At 43.0% G+C, this 21,272-nt stretch overlaps 1 protein-coding gene and 1 pseudogene across 1 annotated transcript in view; one reads left to right on the forward strand and one right to left on the reverse strand.

Moving 5' to 3' along the window:
* The window catches only part of LOC124046275 (nuclear receptor coactivator 7-like), a 68,346-nt gene that overhangs the window by 19,603 nt on the left and 27,471 nt on the right, over window positions 1-21,272 (reverse strand). The gene's annotated exons all lie outside the window — the stretch shown is intronic.
* Window positions 661-16,135, forward strand: LOC124046277 (annotated as a pseudogene).

Raw genomic sequence — 21,272 nt, forward strand, 5'->3', positions numbered from 1 at the left:
AAAAATATAACTGTTTGACCATAGTTATGTTTGGAGGAAAAGGGGGAGGCTTGCAAGCCAAAGAACACCATTCCAACTGTGAAGCACGGATGTGGCAGCATCATGGTTGTGGGGGTTCTTTGCTGCAGGAGGGCCTGGTGCACTTCACATAATAGATGGCATCACGAGGCAGGAAAATGATGTGGCTATATTGAAGCAACATCTCAAGACATCAGTCAGGAAGTTAAAGCTTGGTCGCCAAATGGGTCTTCCAAAGTATTCCATACTTCCAAAGTTGTGGTAAAATGGCTCAAGGACAACAAAGTCAAGGTATTGGAGTGGCCATCACAAAGCCCTGACCTCAATCCTATAGAACATTTGTGGGCAGAACTGAACTGAAAAAATGTGTGCGAGCAAGGAGGCCTACAAACCTTGACTCAGTTACACCAGCTCTGTCAGGAGGAATGGGACAAAATTCACCCAACTTATTGTGGGAAGCTTGTGGAAGGCTACCCGAAACGTTTGACCCAAGTTAAACAATTTAAAGGCAATGCTACCAAATACTAATTTAGTGTACATAAACTTTTGACCCACGGGTAATGTGGTGAAAGAAAAAAAAAATTCTCTACTATTATTTCACATTCTTAAAATAAAGTGGTGATCCTAACTGACCTAAGACAGGGACTTTTTACTACGATTAAATGTCAGGAACTGTGAAAAACTAAGTTTAAATGTATTTAGCTACGGTGTATGTAAACTTCCAACTACAACTGTACATCTGCAAAGACATGGCTCCAATTTACAGGGTTGAGAAACGACCCAAGGTACCAAATGTAAATTGACATGTTGCATGTATTAATGCCAAAATAACATGCAAGCCCCCAAAATATAGTGCTCTTATTTTTTTTGCACATTTGTCACACTTAAATGTTTCAAATTTTAATATTACACAAAGATAAGTAAACACAAAATGCAGTTTTTTGGTGATCATTTTATTTAATAAGGGGGAAATAAAGCTATCCGAACCTTCATGGCCCTATGTGACTAAGTAATTTCCCCCTTGTTAAATCATGAATTTACATTTACATTTAAGTCATTTAGCAGACGCTCTTATCCAGAGCGACTAACAAATTGGTGCATTCACCTTATGACATCCAGTGGAACAGTCACTTTACAATAGTGCATCTAAATCTTAAAGGGGGGGGGTGAGAAGGATTACTTATCCTATCCTAGGTATTCCTTAAAGAGGTGGGGTTTCAGGTGTCTCCGGAAGGTGGTGATTGACTCCGCTGTCCTGGCGTCGTGAGGGAGTTTATTCCACCATTGGGGGGCCAGAGCAGCGGGAACTGTACTTCCTCAGTGGTAGGGAGGCGAGCAGGCCAGAGGTGGATGAACGCAGTGCCCTTGTTTGGGTGTAGGGCCTGATCAGAGCCTGGAGGTACTGAGGTGCCGTTCCCCTCACAGCTCCGTAGGCAAGCACCATGGTCTTGTAGCGGATGCGAGCTTCAACTGGGAGCCAGTGGAGAGAGCGGAGGAGCGGGGTGACGTGAGAGAACTTGGGAAGGTTGAACACCAGACGGGCTGCGGCGTTCTGGATGAGTTGTAGGGGTTTAATGGCACAGGCAGGGAGCCCAGCCAACAGTAATCCAGACGGGAGATGACAAGTGCCTGGATTAGGACCTGCGCCTCTTCCTGTGTGAGGCAGGGTCGTACTCTGCGGATGTTGTAGAGCATGAACCTACAGGAACGGGCTACCGCCTTGATGTTAGTTGAGAACGACAGGGTGTTGTCCAGGATCACGCCAAGGTTCTTAGCGCTCTGGGAGGAGGACACAATGGAGTTGTCAACCGTGATGGCGAGATCATGGAACGGGCAGTCCTTCCCCGGGAGGAAGAGCAGCTCCGTCTTGCCGAGGTTCAGCTTGAGGTGGTGATCCGTCATCCACACTGATATGTCTGCCAGACATGCAGAGATGCTATTCGCCACCTGGTCATCAGAAGGGGGAAAGGAGAAGATTAATTGTGTGTCGTCTGCATAGCAATGATAGGAGAGACCATGTGAGGTTATGACAGAGCCAAGTGACTTGGTGTATAGCGAGAATAGGAGAGGGCCTAGAACAGAGCCCTGGGGGACACCAGTGGTGAGAGCGCGTGGTGAGGAGACAGATTCTCACCACGCCACCTGGTAGGAGCGACCTGTCAGGTAGGACGTAATCCAAGCGTGGGCCGCGCCGGAAATGCCCAACTCGGAGAGGGTGGAGAGGAGGATCTGATGGTTCACAGTATCGAAGGCAGCCGATAGGTCTAGAAGGATGAGAGCAGAGGAGAGAGAGTTAGCTTTAGCGGTGCGGAGCGCCTCCGTGATACAGAGAAGAGCAGTCTCAGTTGAATGACTAGTCTTGAAACCTGACTGATTTGGATCAAGAAGGTCATTCTGGGAGAGATAGCGGGAGAGCTGGCCAAGGACGGCACGTTCAAGAGTTTTGGTGAGAAAAGAAAGAAGGGATACTGGTCTGTAGTTGTTGACATCGGAGGGATCGAGTGTAGGTTTTTTCAGAAGGGGTGCAACTCTCGCTCTCTTGAAGACGGAAGGGACGTAGCCAGCGGTCAGGGATGAGTTGATGAGCGATGTGAGGTAAGGGAGAAGGTCTCCGGAAATGGTCTGGAGAAGAGAGGAGGGGATAGGGTCAAGCGGGCAGGTTGTTGGGCGGCCGGCCGTCACAAGACGCAAGATTCCATCTGGAGAGAGAGGGGAGAAAGAGGTCAGAGCACAGGGTAGGGCAGTGTGAGCAGAACCAGCGGTGTCGTTTGACTTAGCAAACGAGGATCGGATGTCGTCGACCTTCTTTTCAAAATGGTTGACGAAGTCATCTGCAGAGAGGGAGGAGGGGTGGGGAGGAGGATTCAGGAGGGAGGAGAAGGTGGCAAAGAGCTTCCTAGGGTTAGCATTTCAGAAAAAGAACATACCAATAATCAAATATGGTGGTGGTAGTGTGATGTTCTGGAGCTGCTTTGTTGCTTCAGGACCTGGATGACTTGCTGTGATTGATGGAACCATGAATTCTGCTCTCTACCAAAGAATCCTGAATGAGAATGTCCGGCCATCAGTTCGTGACCTAAAGCTGAAGTGCACTTGGATTCTGCAGCAGGACAATGATCCAAAACACACCAGCAAGTCCACCTCCTGAATGGCTTAAAAAAAAATTAAGGTTTTGGAGTGGCCTAGTCAAAGTCTGGACTTGAATCCGATTGAGATGTGGCGTGACCTTAAAAAGGCGGTTCATGCTCAAATCCTCCAATGTGGCTGAATTAAAACAATTCTGCAAAGAAGATGTGGAGGAATTTTGGCCCAAACGATGTAAAAGACTCATTGCCAGTTATCGCAAACGCTTGATTGCAGTTGTTGCTGCTGAGGGTGGCACAACCAGTTATTAGGTTTAGGGGGGCAATTACTTTTTCCCATAGGGCCATCAAGGTTCGGATAGCTTTTTCCCATAGGGCCATCAAGGTTCGGATAGCTTTTTCCCATAGGGCCATGAAGGTTCGGATAGCTTTTCCCCCTTAATAAATAAAATAATCACTTAAAAACCCAGGTAAACACAAAATACAGTTATCTTTGTGTAATAAAAATTTGTTTTAAACGTTTAAGTGTGACAAATGTGCAAAAAAATAAGAAATCAGGAAGGGGCAAATACTTTTTCACAGCACTGTATATATTTTAGGCCTATATTTATTTGGTTTGCAACTATAGTTGGTGTTTTCTATTTACCTTTTTAGATTTTATACATTTTTTTACATGCTTAATTGAACATTTGCACAAAGGTTCGAAATAGGAGAAATAATCTAATGAGTAAGTACCTCTTTGTTGAGTGTAATTCGAAATGTAATAATCGGCCTTTACATAAGGTCATTTTATATAAACTAGTAATTAATTGAATTTACAGAAAATGTGCTATATGTTGATATGTATCGTTATGAAATGACCTATCGGGATATGATATTTTGGCCATATCGCCCAGCCCTAGCAGTCTGTAGCACAGGCCCCCAAAAATGTACAGTGCCGTAATACATATTTTTATTGCATAAATCGTGCATACATTAGATTGCAATGTTGGTGCAGTAAAATAAGCCAAATGTAGCCTATGACACAATGTAAATGGAGAAGGATAAAACTTGGTCAGCGGCAGATCAAAATAGCGACACGAAGTCTTCGGGTGAAAGGAGTTGTCCATGGTGCTGTCATTAAAGGTATTTTAATTACCCTGTTCGTAATGAGTACGTGACGGTTGCATTTTGGCTTCTGCGCAGATGGATGAAGCCAGCGGGGAACGCATGCGGCATACAGACACCACCCGCTACAGACCTACCACAGATCTTACTTGTAGTGCTTTTTTTTTAGGTAAGGGAGCGGAAAAAATGTAAATGGTGTCACAATTTCCCCAGTCTATACTTACAGATATAGCTTATTACTACAGGGTTCTCAAACTCTGTTCCTGGAGCGCTACCATCCCGTAGGGTTTCATTCCAAACCCAGTTGTAACTCACCCGATTCATCTTATAAACCAGCCAATTATTAGAATCCGGTGTGCTACATTAGGGTTGGGATGAAAACCTACAGGTTGGTAGCGCTCCAGCAACAGGGTTGGAGAGCCCTGTTATAAAATATGCATAACATGCATCCTCCAATTGCAACGTCTGCCTATGCCCACACATAGGCCTATTGTCTCAAGAAAATGTTAGATTTTTAATACCCTCAAACACCAAGTTAGGAATACCTCTTTTCAAACTAGGCCGTCATCACTGTCAATCGTAAATTATAATTATTCATGTTTTCCCGGTGAAACTGCATCTGCATGCCAATCATTTGATTGATCTCAATCAGTTTCATGGGAATAGCCTATGCATTTCAATCTTCTTGAATTACTGTTTTGTGAGCGTGTTAGAGCAGATGATAAACTATTAGCCTTTCTTGTATCAAATCAATTGACCAAGTAGTGAACATAAATAATTACTACGTAGAATTGCAGGACATTTGTTTTAAAACAGCCATAAAATCAAGCTTTTGGTGTGGTAGTTTCATGCACTTCAATAAACCATAACCTAAATGCAGATTTACCTCCAACTTGGCCCAATTCACATTTCCAATTTCCCACTCCGACATAGCCTACCAAGCTAGAGCGAGTCTCAACCAATAGCCAATATAGGCTAAATTTTATAACTTCCAGATGTTTGTGTGTGGTCTGGGGTGTAAATCTTTAGTGCACGCTGTATCAAACAGTTGCAAAACGTTTCGCATCGGACAAATTCACGTGGATCCCTCCCCGTTTGTTTTCGTTTAGTTGCTAGTAAATACCACCACCCATTCTGTTGATAATCTATTGCTCCTCAATGCTCACTGTCAACATGTGTGTTTGTCTCCTTTACAGATGTTGGAATACCTAACTATCAGTGTCTGAAGACTGCTTATTAAACACACAAGTAGCCAACTGAGCCCAGCACTGATTAGGTGTCCTCTGCACAGTGAATAAGCAAGATCAATCACCATGGAAACCGAAGCAGTAAGTTAGATAGCTAGATACACTACATGACCAAAAGTATGTGGACACATGCTCGGCAAACATGTCATTCCAAAAAAATATCACAGGCATTAATAATGGAGTTGTTCCCCCCTTTGCTGAAATAGCAGCCTTCACTCTTCTGGGAAGGCTTTCCACAGATTTTGGATCATTGCTGTGGGGACTTGCTTCCATTCAGCCACAAGAGCATTAGTGAGGTTGGGCACTGATGTTGCGCGATTAGGCATGGCTCGCAGTTGGCGTTCCATTTCATCCCTTAGGTGTTCGATGGGGTTAAGGTCAGGGCTCTATGCAGGCCAGTTAAGTTCTTCCACAACAATCTCGACAAACCATTTCTGTATGGACCTCGCCTTTTGCACGGGGGCATTGCCATGCTGAAACAGGAAAGGGCCTTCCACAAACTGTTGCCACAAAGTTGGAAGTACATAATTGTCTAGAATGTCATTGTATACTATAGTGTTAGGATTTCCCTTCACTGGAACTAAAGGGCCTAGCCCGAACCACGAAAAACAGCCCCAGACCATTATTCCTCCTCCACCAAACTTTACAGTTGGCACTATGCATTGGGGCAGGTAGCATTTTCCTGGCATCTGCCAAACCCAGATTCTTCCATCAGACTGTCAGATGGTGAAGCGTGATTCATCACTCCAGAGAAAGCCTTTCCACTGCTCCAGAGTCCAATGGCGGCGAGCTTTACACCACTCCAGCCGACACTCCACATTGCGCATGGTGATCTTAGGCTTGTGTGCGTGTGGCTGCTCGGCCATGGAAACCCATTTAATGAAGCTCCCGACAAACAGTTCTTGTGCTGACGTTTCTTCCAGAGGCAGTTTGTCACTCGGTAGTGAGTGTTGAAACAGAGGAAAGACTATTTTTACGCATTTCAGCACTCGACGGTCACGTTGTGTGAGCTTGTGTGGCCTACCACTTCGAGGCTGAGCCGTTGTTGTGCTTAGATGTGAGCCGTTGTTGCTCTTCCACTTCACAATAACACTTACAGTTGACCTGTGCAGCTCCAGCAGAAATTTGTTACACTGACTTATTGGAAAGGTGGCATTCTATGACGGTGCCATGTTGAGTCACTGAGCTCTTCAGTAAGGCCATTCCTACTGCCAATGTTTGTCTATGGAGATTGCATGGCGGTGTGCTCGATTTTATACACCTGTCAGCAACAGGTGTGGCTGAAATAGCCAAATCCACACACTTTTGTATATACACTGTAGCTATTAGCTAGCTATTTCTAAAGATTAAAATCATGCATTCTGCAGAGTAAGGTTACTAACAAGAGTTTGGTGGCCTGGGCCCTGGGCGCCAGTTGTTTTCTACTCTCCTGCCAACTCCTGACGGAAGCACAAAGGGCAAGAAGGTAGAGACAACAATACATCATGCAAAGCAGCCACAACAATATTGGTTATGTCAGCATTCGTGGTGGCAAGGGACTCTTCCAAATTTGGAAGATTCCACTGTGTTTGTGTCTGTCAATAAGCTTCCTGTTCTGTTAATGCAAGAGTGTTTTCTTATGGTCCATTGTGTTTTCTCAGAAGCGACTCACGCCCGCGAGTGGCAGCCCACGTGTCTTTCCTGGTTATGCAATGGTACTCCTCTGTGCCCTACTTCCGCCGTTACGTCGAGAAGGTGGAGACGCTGAGGAAACCCGTGGTGACAGCTATGAACCACACCAGCTCCTTGCAGGACGAGCTGAGGAGACTCCACTCTCTCCGTTGCCACAGATTCTGGTTGGGAATTTGTAAAGGAATTGTTTTCATTAAGTTCAATTCCCCAGTGAAAGGGGCTCTTTCTCTGGCCAAGTTAGCTATATTATGCCTATTCATGGGTTGCACCTCTGTCACGTAGTTGCCATTATTATGAACATTCTACAGACGCCGTCGCCATATTGTTGCCCAAACGTCCTGTGAATCACAGTATGCTGAAAGGGGGCTAATGACTGTTTAGTCTAAAATACATGGTAGTGATCTGGAAATATGATGGCATTGCTAAAATAGGCAACTATTTAGTAGGAATCAGCTTTTCCATTATGATGTCGTCAAATTTGCTTCAGACAGATGACAATGCTGTCATTAGCTAGCAAAGTTTGCCCAAAATAGCTACCAATGTTAATGTTAACTAACTCAAAACCGGTGGTCTCCCCTCAATCCTAGCTAGCTAGCTAATGTTATACTGCTTCTAAAGTAAATCTGGAGACATCACATTTTATTTGTCACATGCGCCGAATACAACAGGTTTAGACCTTACCGTGAATTACTTACTTACAAGCCCATAACCAACAATGGAGTTCAAGAAAGTGTTAAGAAAATGTTGACTAAATAAACTAAAGTAAAAAATAAAATAAAAATAAAAAGTAACACGATAAAATAACAATAACGAGGCTATATACAGGGGGTACCGGTACCGAGTCATTGTGTAGGGGTTCAGGTTAGTTGAGGTAATTTGTACATGTACACTGCCGTTCAAAAGTGACACGTAAGACATTTCCTTGTTTTTGAAAGAAAAGTAACTTTTTGTCCATTTAAAATATAATTAAATTGATGAGAAATACATTGTAGACATTGTTAATGTTGTAAATGACTATTGTAGCTGGAAACGGCAGATTTTATTTTAATGGAAGATCTACATAGGCGTACAGAGGCCCATTATCAGCAACCATCGCTCCTGTGTTCTAATGGCATGTTGTGTTAGCTAATCCAAGTTTATCATTATAAAAGGCTAATTGATCATTAGGAAACCCTTTTGCAATTATGTTAGCACAGCTGTAAACTGTTGTACTGATTAAAGAAGCAATACAACTGGCCTTCTTTAGACTAGTTGAGTATCTGGAGCATCAGCAGTTGTGGGATCGATTACAGGCTCAAAATGGCCAGAAACAAAGACTTTCTTCTGAAACTCGTCAGTCTATTCTTGTTCTGAGAAATGAAGGCTGTTCCATGTGAGAAATTGCCAAGAAACTGAAGATCTCGTACAATGCTGTTTTCTACTCCCTTCACAGAACAGCGCAAACTGGCCCTAACCACAATAGAAAGAGGAGTGGGAGGCCCCGGTGCACAACTGAGCAAGAGGATAAGTACATTAGAATGTCTAGTTTGAGAAACAGATGCCTCACAAGTCCTCCACTGGCAGCTTCATTACATAGTGCCCGCAAAACACCAGTCTCAACATCCACAGTGAAGAGGTGACTCAGGGATGCTAGCCTTCTAGGCAGAGTTCCTCTGTCCAGTGTCTGTGTTCTTTTGTCTATCTTAATCTTTTAATTTTATTGGCCAGTCTGAAATATGGCTTTTTCTTTGCAACTCTGCCTAGAAGGCCAGCATCCCGGAGTCGCCTCTTCACTCTTGACATTGAGACTGGTGTTTGACCACCTAGCTAGGTAGCATTATCATCTACAAACCAAACACACTAACGTTATGTCAGCCATTTGCATATATAGCTTTAGCTAGCTAACGTTAGCTAGTTTAAATGAAGGCATGGCATCTTGTGGGGTTTATGCAGTGTAGCTGCATGACGCTATTATTAGATTCCTTTGAATTAAAATGCAAGGCAATTGATAATAGAGGTCGACCGATTATGATTTTTCAAAGCCGATACCGATTATTGGAGTACCCCCCCAAAAAAACGATACCGATTACTCAGCCGATTTTTTAAATTTGTAATAAGGACAATTACAACAATGCTGAATGAACACTTATTTTAACTTAAGATAATACATCAATAAAATCAATTTAGCCTAAAATAAATAACGAAACATGTTCAATTTGGTTTAAATAATGCAAAAACAAAGTGTTGGAGAAGAAAGTAAAAGTGCAATATGTGCCATTTAAGGAAGCTAACGTTTAAGTTCCTTGCTCAGGTCAATATCCCCAGGTAAGAAGTTTTAGGTTGTAGTTATTATAGGAATTATAGGACTATTTCCCTCTATACCATTTGTATTTCATTAACCTTTGACTATTGGATGTTCTTATAGGCACTTTAGTATTGCCAGAGTAACAGTATAGCTTCCGTCCCTCTCCTCGCGGCTCCCTGGGCTCGAACCAGGAACACAATGAGAACAGCCACCCTCGAAGCAGCGTTACCCATGCAGAGCAAGGGGAACAACCACTCCAAGTCTCAGAGCGAGTGACGTTTGAAACGCTATTAGCGCGCACCCCGCTAACTAGCTAGCCATTTCACATTGGTTACACCAGCCTCATCTCGGGAGTTGATAGACTTGAAGTCATAAACAGCGCAATGCTTGACGCACAACGAAGAGCTGCTGGCAAAATGCACGAAAGTGCTGTTTGAATGAATGCTTACGAGCCTGCTGCTGCCTACCACAGCTCAGTCAGATACTTGTATGCTTGTATGCTCAAATCAGATTATATGCAACGCAAGACGCGCTAAATAAACTAGTAATATCATCAACCATGTGTAGTTAACTAGTGATTATGATTGATTGATTGTTTTTTATAAGATAAGTTTAATGCTAGCTAGCAATTTACCTTGGCTTACTGCATTTGCGTAACAGGCAGTCTCCTTGTGGAGTGCAACGAGAGGCAGGTGGTTATAGCGTTGGACTAGTTAACTGTAAGGTTGCAAGATTGGATACCCCGAGCTGACAAGGCAAAAATCTGTCATTCTGCCCCTGAACGAGGCAGTTAACCCACCGTTCCTAGGCCGTCATTGAAAATAAGAATGTGTTCTTAACTGACTTGCCTAGTTAAATAAAGATTAAATAAAGGTGTAAAAAAACATATTTTTTTAAATTGGCCAAATCGGTGTCCAAAAATACCAATTTCCGATTGTTATGAAAACTTGAAATCGGCCTTAATTAATCGGCCGACCTCTAATTGATAAGCATCAAAAACTTTGGATTGAGCCTCCAGAGTGGTGCAGCAGTCTAAAACACTGCATCACAGGGCTAACTGCGTTGCTACAGATGCTGGTTCGAGACCTGTGCTGGCGGAGCCCGGGAGACCCATGAGGTAACGCAGAATTGGCCCAGCGTTGTCTGAGTTAGGGGAGTGTTTGGCTGGCCGGGATGTCCTTGTCTCATCGCTCTGTAGTGACTCCTGTGGTGGTCCAGGCACATAGGTGTTCCTTTTCATTTTGGCCCCCCGTAAGCGGGTTACTTCTGGGCCGATTCCTCATTGCTAGCTGGGATCAGTCCATGAGAACTTGGGCCATTTCAGTGTCACACTTCCGTTAAAAATTAATTCCAACGTTTATCCAGTTTCTGGATTGGTCACGAGGAGTATTTTTCTCGCTTCTTCTTCTCTTTTGGGGTGAAGTTGATTCAGATTCAAGAACTGAGAATGCTGCATGTTTCTTTTCTCCCTGCTACAATGACTGTTTATCTTCAAACAAGTTAGCTAGCTTGTTGGCTTCGTTGGCTATGTTTGTTTCTGGGGGCTGTTAGCTTGTAATTGGCTTTCATTTCCGCTGCGGGGCCATGGCAGCAGGGTCATTCTCAAGTAGATGGGATTTAACGCAAAGATACACCTTGCCCAGAAGGAGAGCCCAAGGCAGATCAAGGCTCAATCCCTTGTTTTTTCGTTCAAAGTGAAAACCCTACACAAGTAGTGGGGCGGCATAGGTCCAAGACCTGCAGATTCCTGCTTTAAGGTGTCATCACCTTCAATATGGCTTTAGTGCAATGCTGATGTGTTATAAGAGCATCCTGTAATAATCAACCACACTCCACACTGCCCTTTCTCACCTGGACAAAAGGAACACCTATGTGAGAATGCTGTTCATTGACTACATCTCAGCGTTCAACACTATAGTGCTCACAAAGCTTATCACTAAGCTAAGTACCCTGGGACTAAACACCTCCCTCTGCAACTGGATCCTGGACTACCTGACGGGCCACCCCCAGGTGGTAAGGGTAGGCAACAACACATCTGCCATGCTGATCCTCAACACTGGGGCCCCTCAGTGGTGCGTGCTTAGTCCCCTTCTGTACTCCCTGTTCACCCATGACTGCGTGGCCAAGCACAACTCCAACACCATCATTAAGTCTGCTGATGACACAACAGTGGTAGGCCTGATCACCGACAACGATGAGACAGCCTTTAGGGAGGATGTCAGAGACCTGGCAGTGTGGTGCCAGGACAACAACCTCTCCCTCAACATGAGCAAGACAAAGGAGCTAATCGTGGACTACAGGAAAAGTAGGGACGTACACGCCCCCATTCATATCGACAGAGCTGTAGTGGAGCGGATCGAGAGTTTCAAGTTCCTTGGTGTCCACATCAACAACAAACTATCATGGTCCAAACACACCAAGACAGTTGTGAAGAAGGCACAACAACACCTTTTCCCCCTCAGGAGACTGAAAAGATTTCGCATGGGTACCCAGATCCTCAAAGTTTTACAGCTGCACCATCGAGAGCATCCTGACCGCATGGTATAGCAATTGCTCGGCATCCGACTGTAAGGTGCTACCGAAAATTGTGCGTACAGCCCAATACATCACTGGGACCAAGCTTCGTGCCATCCAGGACCTATATACTAGGCGGTGTCAGAGGAAGGCCCCAAAAAATTGGCAAAGACTCCAGTCACCCAAGTCATAGACTGTTCTCTTTGCTACCACAGGGCAAGCGGTCCCGGAGTACCAAGTCTAGGTCCAAAAGGCTGCCTAACAGCTTCTACCCCCAAGCCATAAGACTGAAAAATGAATCAAATGGCCACCCATACTATTTACATTGACCCCCCTTTGTTTTTACGCTTGCTGTTTATTATATATGCATAGTCACTTTAACCCTAACTACATGTACAAATGACCTCGACTAACCTGTACCGCCACACATTGACTAAGTACCGGTACCCCCTGTATATAGCATCGTTATTGTTCTTTTATTGTTATTTTTTATTTATTTTGTAATTGTTTTCTTAACTCTATTTCTTGAACAGTATTGTTGGTTAAGGGCTTGTAAGTAAGCATTTCACGGTAAGGTCATCATATATTGTATTTGGCACATGTGATCAATAAAATGTTGTTTTATTTGTTACTGTGTGTATATTTTTTTGTAGGCTTGTCTATTGGTCATTAAGATTGTATGTCTTTCTGCATGGATATGCACAGGAACTCTGTGGCATAAAGTCATGTCATTGTTGCAGAGATTATGATGACCTGTTTCACATGCTCTAGCCAATGCGCTTTTCCTAGACAAGCATAGGGCTTACCTTCTTAAAGTGATGGGCTTTGGAATTGAAACTGAAAAACACTGACCCACCCATGCTTCAGAAACTCATCAAGGACATTGTATTAAAAATAGACTAACTATGTGACCAATGTTACCAAAAACAAAATTTGCCACTGAACAAATTTCAGGTCTGCTGAGCGCAAACTTGAATGTTGTGAAAATTCTGTGCAACTTCCAGTGTGTTTACTCTGAACACTGAGGCTGTACCCACTTTAAGTTACAGTTTTAAGTGGCTTAGTAGGCTCGTGTGTGTATTTGATCATAATCTGGGTTCCCGAGTGGCGCAGCAGTTTGAGGCACTACTTCTCAGTGCAAGAGGCGTCACTACATTCACTGGTTTGAATCCAGGCTGTGTCACATCCGGCCATGATTGGGAGTCCCATAGGGCGGCACACAATTGGCCCAGCGTCTTCCGGGGTAGGCCATCATTGTAAATAAAAATGTGTTCTTAACTGACTTGCCTAGTTAAATAAAGGTTCAATTAAAAAAAATCTAAATAATAATAATAATGTAGGCCTACCAGTGTGGCCTAACATCAAAAAAAGAAAATGTATCCCACAACATTTTAACATGTTCTATCATTCAGTCTACAGTAGCAGCCAATGTGTGGTGTTCAATGTAGGCCTACATTCCATGACACAAAATAAATACAAATACAGGGTTTGAAAAGAACCTGTTTATCCACTTGTCCTTCAGACAAGGAGGTGACTGCAAATGTTTTCGTTTGATGCAAGAAACTACTTTACAAAATAAAATGCGTTATTATTTCCAAACCATTATTACAGAGAATCAGACAAATGAGCCTACACCTCTACCTATTGGCTACTTAGCTTATTCAAGCCTGCATCAAAATACAACACTATTTTAAGCCAAAAAAAGCTCTTTTCCTGATTCACTTTTCAAAGATGTGTAGAAAAGTACACGTTTTATGCTCTTGTAGGAAGCAATCAGACTACAAATTAACTATAACTGGGCTAATAACTCGCAGGGAAAACTCTAGAAAGTGAAGTTCAATCTCATGCTTCTCTCGGTGGGCTGATATTTCTTCTGCTAGGCAGTCCTGGGGGAGCTGCGCGGCAGTCTCGGGCTACTGCGTGCCCGCGAGCAGCTTAGAGGGAACATTGCATGTGACAACAGTGCAGGAGACGAGTTGATTGCCAATCTGTGTCCCTTTTTTAAGGCTCCGTCTGTCACAATTCTGAGGTTTATTAATGGGAAAATTATGTTATCTAAATTAACTCTGACAAGTTCAATAACTTGCCTGTCACTGCTCTGCTCTGTTTTCACCAGTCAAGCTCAAACCCCTTGACACCTGACCCCCTCTCCCCCGACGACACCAGCATGAGCTTTTCAATGGCGGCCTTCAAGATGGCGCCCTACCAGCCCGCCGCCTCTGCCTCATTCGTCATCAGCGACGTGGTGAGGAGGACGTGGTGTCCATTGTATCGGAGCTGATGCCAGACACCCTGCCACTTGCGAACATGTCGGCCTTCATGACGACCTTTGGCCTGGACCGTCCCAGCATGGACTTCCGGGAGGCGGAGGAGGACATGGTGTTGCTTTCCAAGTCCACCAGCTTTGCCGACGTCAGGGACATCCTGAAGGACATGAACCGCATGAAGATGAGCAGGGACAGGTAGGTTTAAAGGGCGAGTCAGGACACTGAGGAAAATGCCTCCCTCTCCATTAGTACACACACACACTGTCTAAATATCATGTTAGCAGAAGGTGTGTGATAATGCATTGGCAGCTGACTGTCATCTTCTTTTCCATAGGTAAAAAATCTACGAGAGGAAACAATTATTAGGTAATACGTTTCAGATTTGTCTTTGTACCAGACCATGCTTTTAACGTGTGTGTCCATGCAGGTATAACAGAGGCTGCACATCCCTAATGGGGGGAGTTAGACACTACCTCGCTGATCTCAGAGGCCCTGAGGAAGAACTTTATCCTGAAGGATAAAGACATTGTGGGGATGAAGAAACTCAAGTAGAGGCTCCGTAGTCCTCAACCTCTACCCAACTCCACCTACCCACGTAAGTCAGGCCACATAGAAAGTAGTCCATGTCGACAGACATTCATACACAATACGGCTCGCAAGATTAGACGGAAACATAAATAAACATTTATCTATCAAGCTTTACTTTTAAAATGTCAATTGCCAGTGGACACTCCTATGTGGGTTGCATGCCAGGATTTTACTCTTGGTCTACAGAGGATTGTGTTTCATTGTTTCCGTGTCTCTCCCTTCTGTTGCCAGGCCTGTGCCTAAGGACCCAGTCCCCATGGAGACCCGGATGCACCTCATCAACCATGGCAATGGCTAAACAACATGTCTGGAAAAACATGCAACCACCTCCCAGCAGGTCAATTCGGTCTGAACCAAACCAAGTTGAAACCATACCCCAATGTCCAGGCACGACATCTCCTGTTATTCAATCAACACTCCCCTGTACGCTCACTATCTGGGCCCACACACCTCCCCAAAAGGAGGATTCCTTATCCCATTAGTTCAAAAGCAATGTCATAGCAACTTCATTTTGTGGGTGCTGTACAACTTCCACTTCAGATTTCACCTACTTTGATGTCTCTTGCTCACCATCAGACTGTCTCCAGTGCTGCCTAGTAACTTTTTTCTCTTCTGTATAGTGCCTGTCCTGGTACCATGAGAGAAACCATTCCCCCTTTTTGTCCCCGACAAGCTTCAACAGAAGAGTTGTGGATGAACGCATTTGTTGGAGTGGAATAGTTATTTTATCTTTTCATTTCTGTATAGTCCTTGAAGTTGTATGTACAAAAAAGACTGCAGAAAGTAACAGAGTACTGCAATACCTACACAATTCTTTGTTCATTTACAGCAAAACATCTGTTCAAGTTTGTTAGTCATGATCAATGTGTACAGCATAAGTTTACAAATAAACAATCTTCTTCACATAGCTCTTAACCTACTCATAACCCCATTGTACCAGTATGAGAAAATGTTATCGCTGTCCTTAGGGTAATAACTCTCAGAATGTAGCTTGATTGATGGACGCTGTGCAACATGATACAGAGAAATAAATCCCAATTTGAAATCGGTCGACGGCCATGACTAAATAATAATGATGTGTGTGGTCTTTGAACTTGTCTGATACAAGGACAGCTTGGAAGACTTGTTCATCTACAGTCAAATTTGAATTTAAGTGTTCTCCTTCCTTGTGTGCTGTTGTGCTATATCTGCCTGTTAAGACACCAGCGATAAACTGCCGTTTTTTTTATATTACAGAATCTGTGGCTCTTAGGTGTAGGAGACAATGTGCATGTGTGCTGTCACAATATACTAAAGATATGAGTATGAGTGTCACTTGTGTGGCTTTTGAAAATAAATTATCCCGTGCACGCCTTACTACAAAACCTATTGCCTCTATCAATATGACAGGTTTTCCTTTTATTCATTGGTTAGTGTGCTTTTTTAAAATCAGCCCATCCCCATTAGTCTTTCCACTATTTTGGCTTTTTCTTCCATTTACATCCTCTGTAGCCCCATAAACTTGTATGCATCCACCACACTTTTGATGACGTTTGCATAAATCAAGTGACTGACTGCTTCAGGAGCCAATCAGGTGTAATTTCTTAATCTTTGTCACGAAACTCCTACCCCTTCACAGAGGAAATCCTGCTCTCCACTTATTTTAAGCTCTTATATCAGGATAGGATTTTTAATAATTCTATTACTGTACTCTTTGAGATGTTTGAATAGCAACTTGTGTCTAGGAAGGGGAACTCTAGTTTAGTTTGCAGTGAAAGGGAAGTCCCACAAAGGTGCACTTTTCAAAAGTATGTGGACACCTGCTCATCGAACATCTCATTCCAAAATCATGGGCATTAATATGGAGTTTGACCCCACTTTACTGCTATAACAGCCTCCACTCTTCTGGGAAGGCTTTCCACTAGATGTTGGAATATTGCTGACTTGCTTCCATTCAGCCACGATCATTAGTGAGGTCGGGCACTGATGTGGCCTGGCTCGCAGTCGGCATTCCAATTCATTCCAAAGGTGTTCGATGGGGTTGAGGTCAGGGCTCTGTGCAGGCCAGTCAAGTTCTTACACACCTATCTCAACAAACCATTTCTGTATGGACCTCGCTTTGTGCATTGGGGCAATGTCATGCTAAGGGTACTAGTATGAACCATGAAAATCATATTATTATGCACCAAACTTTACAGTTGGCACTATGCATTCAGGCAGCTAGTTTTCTCCTGGCATCTGCCAAACCCAGATTCCTTCATCGGACTGCCAGATGGTGAAACTTGATTCATCACTCTAGAGAACGCATTTCCACTGCTCCAGAGTCCATAACTCTAGCTGACGCTTGGCATTGCGCATGGTAATCTTAGGCTTGTGCTTGGCGCTTGGCCATGGAAACCCATTTTAATGAAGCTCAATGTTATTGTGCTGACGTTGCTTCCAGAGGAAGTTTAGAACTTGGTAGTGAGTGTTGCAACTGAGGACAGGTGATTTGTAAATGCTACGCGCTTCAGTACTCGGCGGTCACGTTCTGTGAACTTGTGTGGCCTACCACTTTGAGGTAGTCATTGTTGCTCCTAGACCTTTCCACTTCACAATAACAGAACTTACAGTTGACTGGGGTAGCTCTAGCAGGGCCAGAATTTTATGAACTGATTTTCTCAAAAGATGGCATCCTATGACGATGGCACGTTGAAAGTCACTGGGCTCTTCAGTAAGGACAATGTTTGTCTATGGAGATTGCATGGCTGTTTGCTCGATTTTATACACCTGTCAGCAACGGGTGTGGCTGAAATAGCCGAATCCACTCATTTGAAGGGGTGTCTATATACTTTTGTATATATTGTATATATATCAGGTGGATAAGGATTTGCCCCGCTCTGTTACTGAGTTATTTTCAGTGTCTGGCTCACCAAATAGGCATTTTTTGAGTGCAAAATCGAGACAACAAAGCTATGCTTTGAGCAGAGCATTTCACAAAGAAGTACGTTTAAGAATTTTTTTTTTAAAGGTTTGGCATTGCTCATTTCTCGTCAAGAGTTTATGGGAACGGAATCAGTGCAGTTATCATTATTCTTGGTGCACCACATTCTCATTGATAAAAAGGGATCTTTATTGACATTTCAGTCACCAGCTTTGTGTTTGTATTCTACTTTGTCACCATTTTTGTTTTGGCTAACTAGTAACCATGCCATCTAATGGTCTCTGATTAAATACCTGCCATGTGTCTGTATGCTGCCAAATGGAAGAAAGAGCTGTGTTTGTTTGTTTTGTGTTTAAACTTAAATAAAGATGGGCTGACATGTTAAACTCCAGACTCATTCTTTATAATTCCTGCTTGATAACAGATAACATTCTTTTAAAAGTCTTACTGATTTTCACAATGCTGTAATTTAAATCCTTACAAGTTGTCATTGCTGTAAATAGTGTCAACAGTTGATGGTATGATTGGCTATATTTTGATTGTAAACACAGAACAGGCCAGAATTACCACCATTAGGTAGTTGTGCATTCCCAAAAAGTGACACTAGATCACCACTGGGTTGCAGTGTAGATTCACTATTGACTGAATTGTTATACTTTATCAAGAAGCACAAAAAAATATATATAAAAATAAATCACAATAAGCCAGTGTCATTTGCTCAGATCTTGTTGCCCTTTTGTTAAGATGGGGTCACCTGCCCTGGCCTTATCCTCCATGATACCTTCAGTTGTTTCAAAATCTTTAAAAGCTCCTCTCTCTCCTTCCTTCTCTTGGGAGGCTAATAACTTTGAAGATTCTAGTTAACCTCATTTTTTTCTCTCCTTTCTACTCTCTTTCTCGAAGGCCCAAGATGATCCAGGCCATTTCTGTTTTTCCATGTGAGTCCTTGGCATACTTTGTCTCTCACTTCCACCAAGAGCTTCCTGCCTATTTTAGATGCTGGGAGATGTCTGTGGAGAGTTCATCAAATAGAGGTCAGTGTAACGACGTGGCATTGTTAACTGTTAATATAGACATTAGGGTGACATTGAGACTGCTTTGTCATCCAAGATATAAGTAAAGCTCCTCAAAACAGGTTACTGTGCTTCTAAGAGCAAATAAAAGGACCATGACATGAGAACCCCCATGAGAGATTGTGTCTGCAATAGTAAACGTATTTTCTTTCCCTTGGTCTAAGTAACATTTCCACAGTAAGTGGATGCAATAATGTGACATGGAGTTTTGGCCCTTTTGAATTCTCCCTTACTGCCACAACTTGTCCTGTAAAGGGTTAATTCACTATTGCTCAAGATCAAATACTTGGATGCATAAGCTGTATTGTTGCCATATTATCCTCTCAGATAATCCGTGTTCAGGTCCTAAACATCTTAATTTGACTCATGTCTCTCAGCCTCATCCATATATAACAATTTTGTCAAAATGACTGTATATCCCACTTCTGACACCATGTTATATATGGGATCCAAAGTAATTTTGGCAAAAATGTTTAGGTAACCGCAGGCTTCGATAAATAACTAGAGTTCCTACACTCCCTTTGCCATTTCAACTAGGCTGCTAGCTTCCGCAAATGGTAGTGGTTTCATGAATAGAGTGCTCCTATCTGTCATATGGGCTTGACCAACAGGGTTTTTCAACTTTTCATCCATTCCTCTTTTGTTTGCCGGAAACTCTTTCTAAACAGACAAGTCATTAAGTACAGAAACATTCCCAATGCTCTTAAAGTTCTCTTCACTTCCCAGACATTGCCATCACCATTTATAACTTTTCCATTTGTTCCAGTCACAGACTAGGATTGTTAGTTGTCAGTCTTCAAAGTGACCCAGGAACAAGACACTTCGTCAGCAAAGTGATGAAGTTTTGCTTTGGGCAAAATGTGGCAACTAGCCACAATTAATATTTCTGACAAATGTGTCAGGCACTGCACTCATAGAAAAACAAGATCCAAAAGGGTTTTTCAGCAGTCCCCATAAGAGAATCCTTTTTGGTTAAGGTAGAACCCTTTTTGGTTCCAGGTAGAACTCTTTTGGGTTCTATGTAGAACCCTCTGTGTATAGGGTTCTATATGGCACTCAAATGGGTTCAACCTGGAACCAGAGGGTTCTACCTGGAATCAAATAGGATTCTTCACATACTTCTCCTATGGCGACAGCTGTAGAATCCTTTAAGGTTCTAGATCACCCATTTTTCCAAGAGTGTGTATGAGACTGAGCAGAGAGGTAATTCTGAGGCCTGGCTAGGCTTGGTTGAGGTGAAGAGCGATTTGTCCGACGTCTCAGCTCCAACCAGGGGAAGAGAGATTGATGACCTAACAGACATCAGTCTCATTAAACTGAAAGCTGCAGGGCAGGTGTCGCAGGGAATGTGTGAAAGTGGGTGTCTTTTAGGCAGATTTACACCCTCTTTTGACTGTCGGGGATGTCACTTCAGCACAGTGGAACATTCCATTCTATGGAAATAAGAGGAAAATAACTGCACAACGTTTGTATTAATGTACACTATCTCTGTATTTGTGTAAATGAAAGTTGTATTGTATTACCTTTATTTAACTAGGCAAGTCAGTTAAGAACAAATTCTTATTTTCAATGACAGCCTAGAAACAGTGGGTTAACTGCCTGTTCAGGGGCAGAACGACAGATTTGTACCTTGTCAGCTCAGGGATCTGAACTCACAACCTTGTAATTATTAGTCCAACGCTCTAACCACTAAGCTACCCTGCCGCCCCAGGTATGAGATATAGTCATTGTTTATGTGCATCTATATGTTTCTATATGGAGTGGATAATTATTTTTGCTGAAAAAAATGAAAAATGAAATTTTATTATACAATATTTAAAAAATAACATTGTATTGTATTTTATCACAATGTCATATCAAACTAAAAAGTGTGAGTTATACTTAAATTGGCTAATATTCACTTGGGTATGACATAATTCTCCTTTGAAAAATCCCCCATAATTTCAAGACAATCACAATACACTATATATACAAAAGTATGTGGACACCCCTTCAAATGAGTGGATTCGGCTATTTCTGCTCGGTGTATAAAATCGAGAACATAGCCATGAACTATACATAGACAAACATTGGCTGTAGAACGCCTTACTGAAGACCTCCGTGACTTTCCACGTGGCACTGTCATAGGATGCCACCTTTCCAACAAGTCAGTTTGTCAAATATCCGCCCTGCTAGAGCTGCCCAGGTCAACTGTAAATACTGTTATTGTGAATTGGAAATGTCTAAGAGCAACAACAGCTCAGCCGCAAAGTGGTAGGCCGCACAAGCTCACACAATGGGACCGCCGAGTCTTGAAGCCCGTAAAAATCGTCTGTCCTTAGTTGCAAAACTCACTACTGAGTTCCAAACTGCCTCTGGAAGCATCGTCAGCACAATAACTGTTCATCGAGAGCTTCATGAAATGGGTTTCCATGGCAGAGCAGACGCACACTAGCTTAAGAACACCATGCGCAATGACGGGTGCCGGCTAGAGTGGTGTAAAGCTTGCCGCCATTGGACTCTGGAACAGTGGAAACGT

This window comes from Oncorhynchus gorbuscha, linkage group LG10 (genome assembly GCF_021184085.1).
Source record: "Oncorhynchus gorbuscha isolate QuinsamMale2020 ecotype Even-year linkage group LG10, OgorEven_v1.0, whole genome shotgun sequence".
In the NCBI taxonomy this organism is placed as follows: Eukaryota; Metazoa; Chordata; class Actinopteri; order Salmoniformes; family Salmonidae; genus Oncorhynchus; species Oncorhynchus gorbuscha.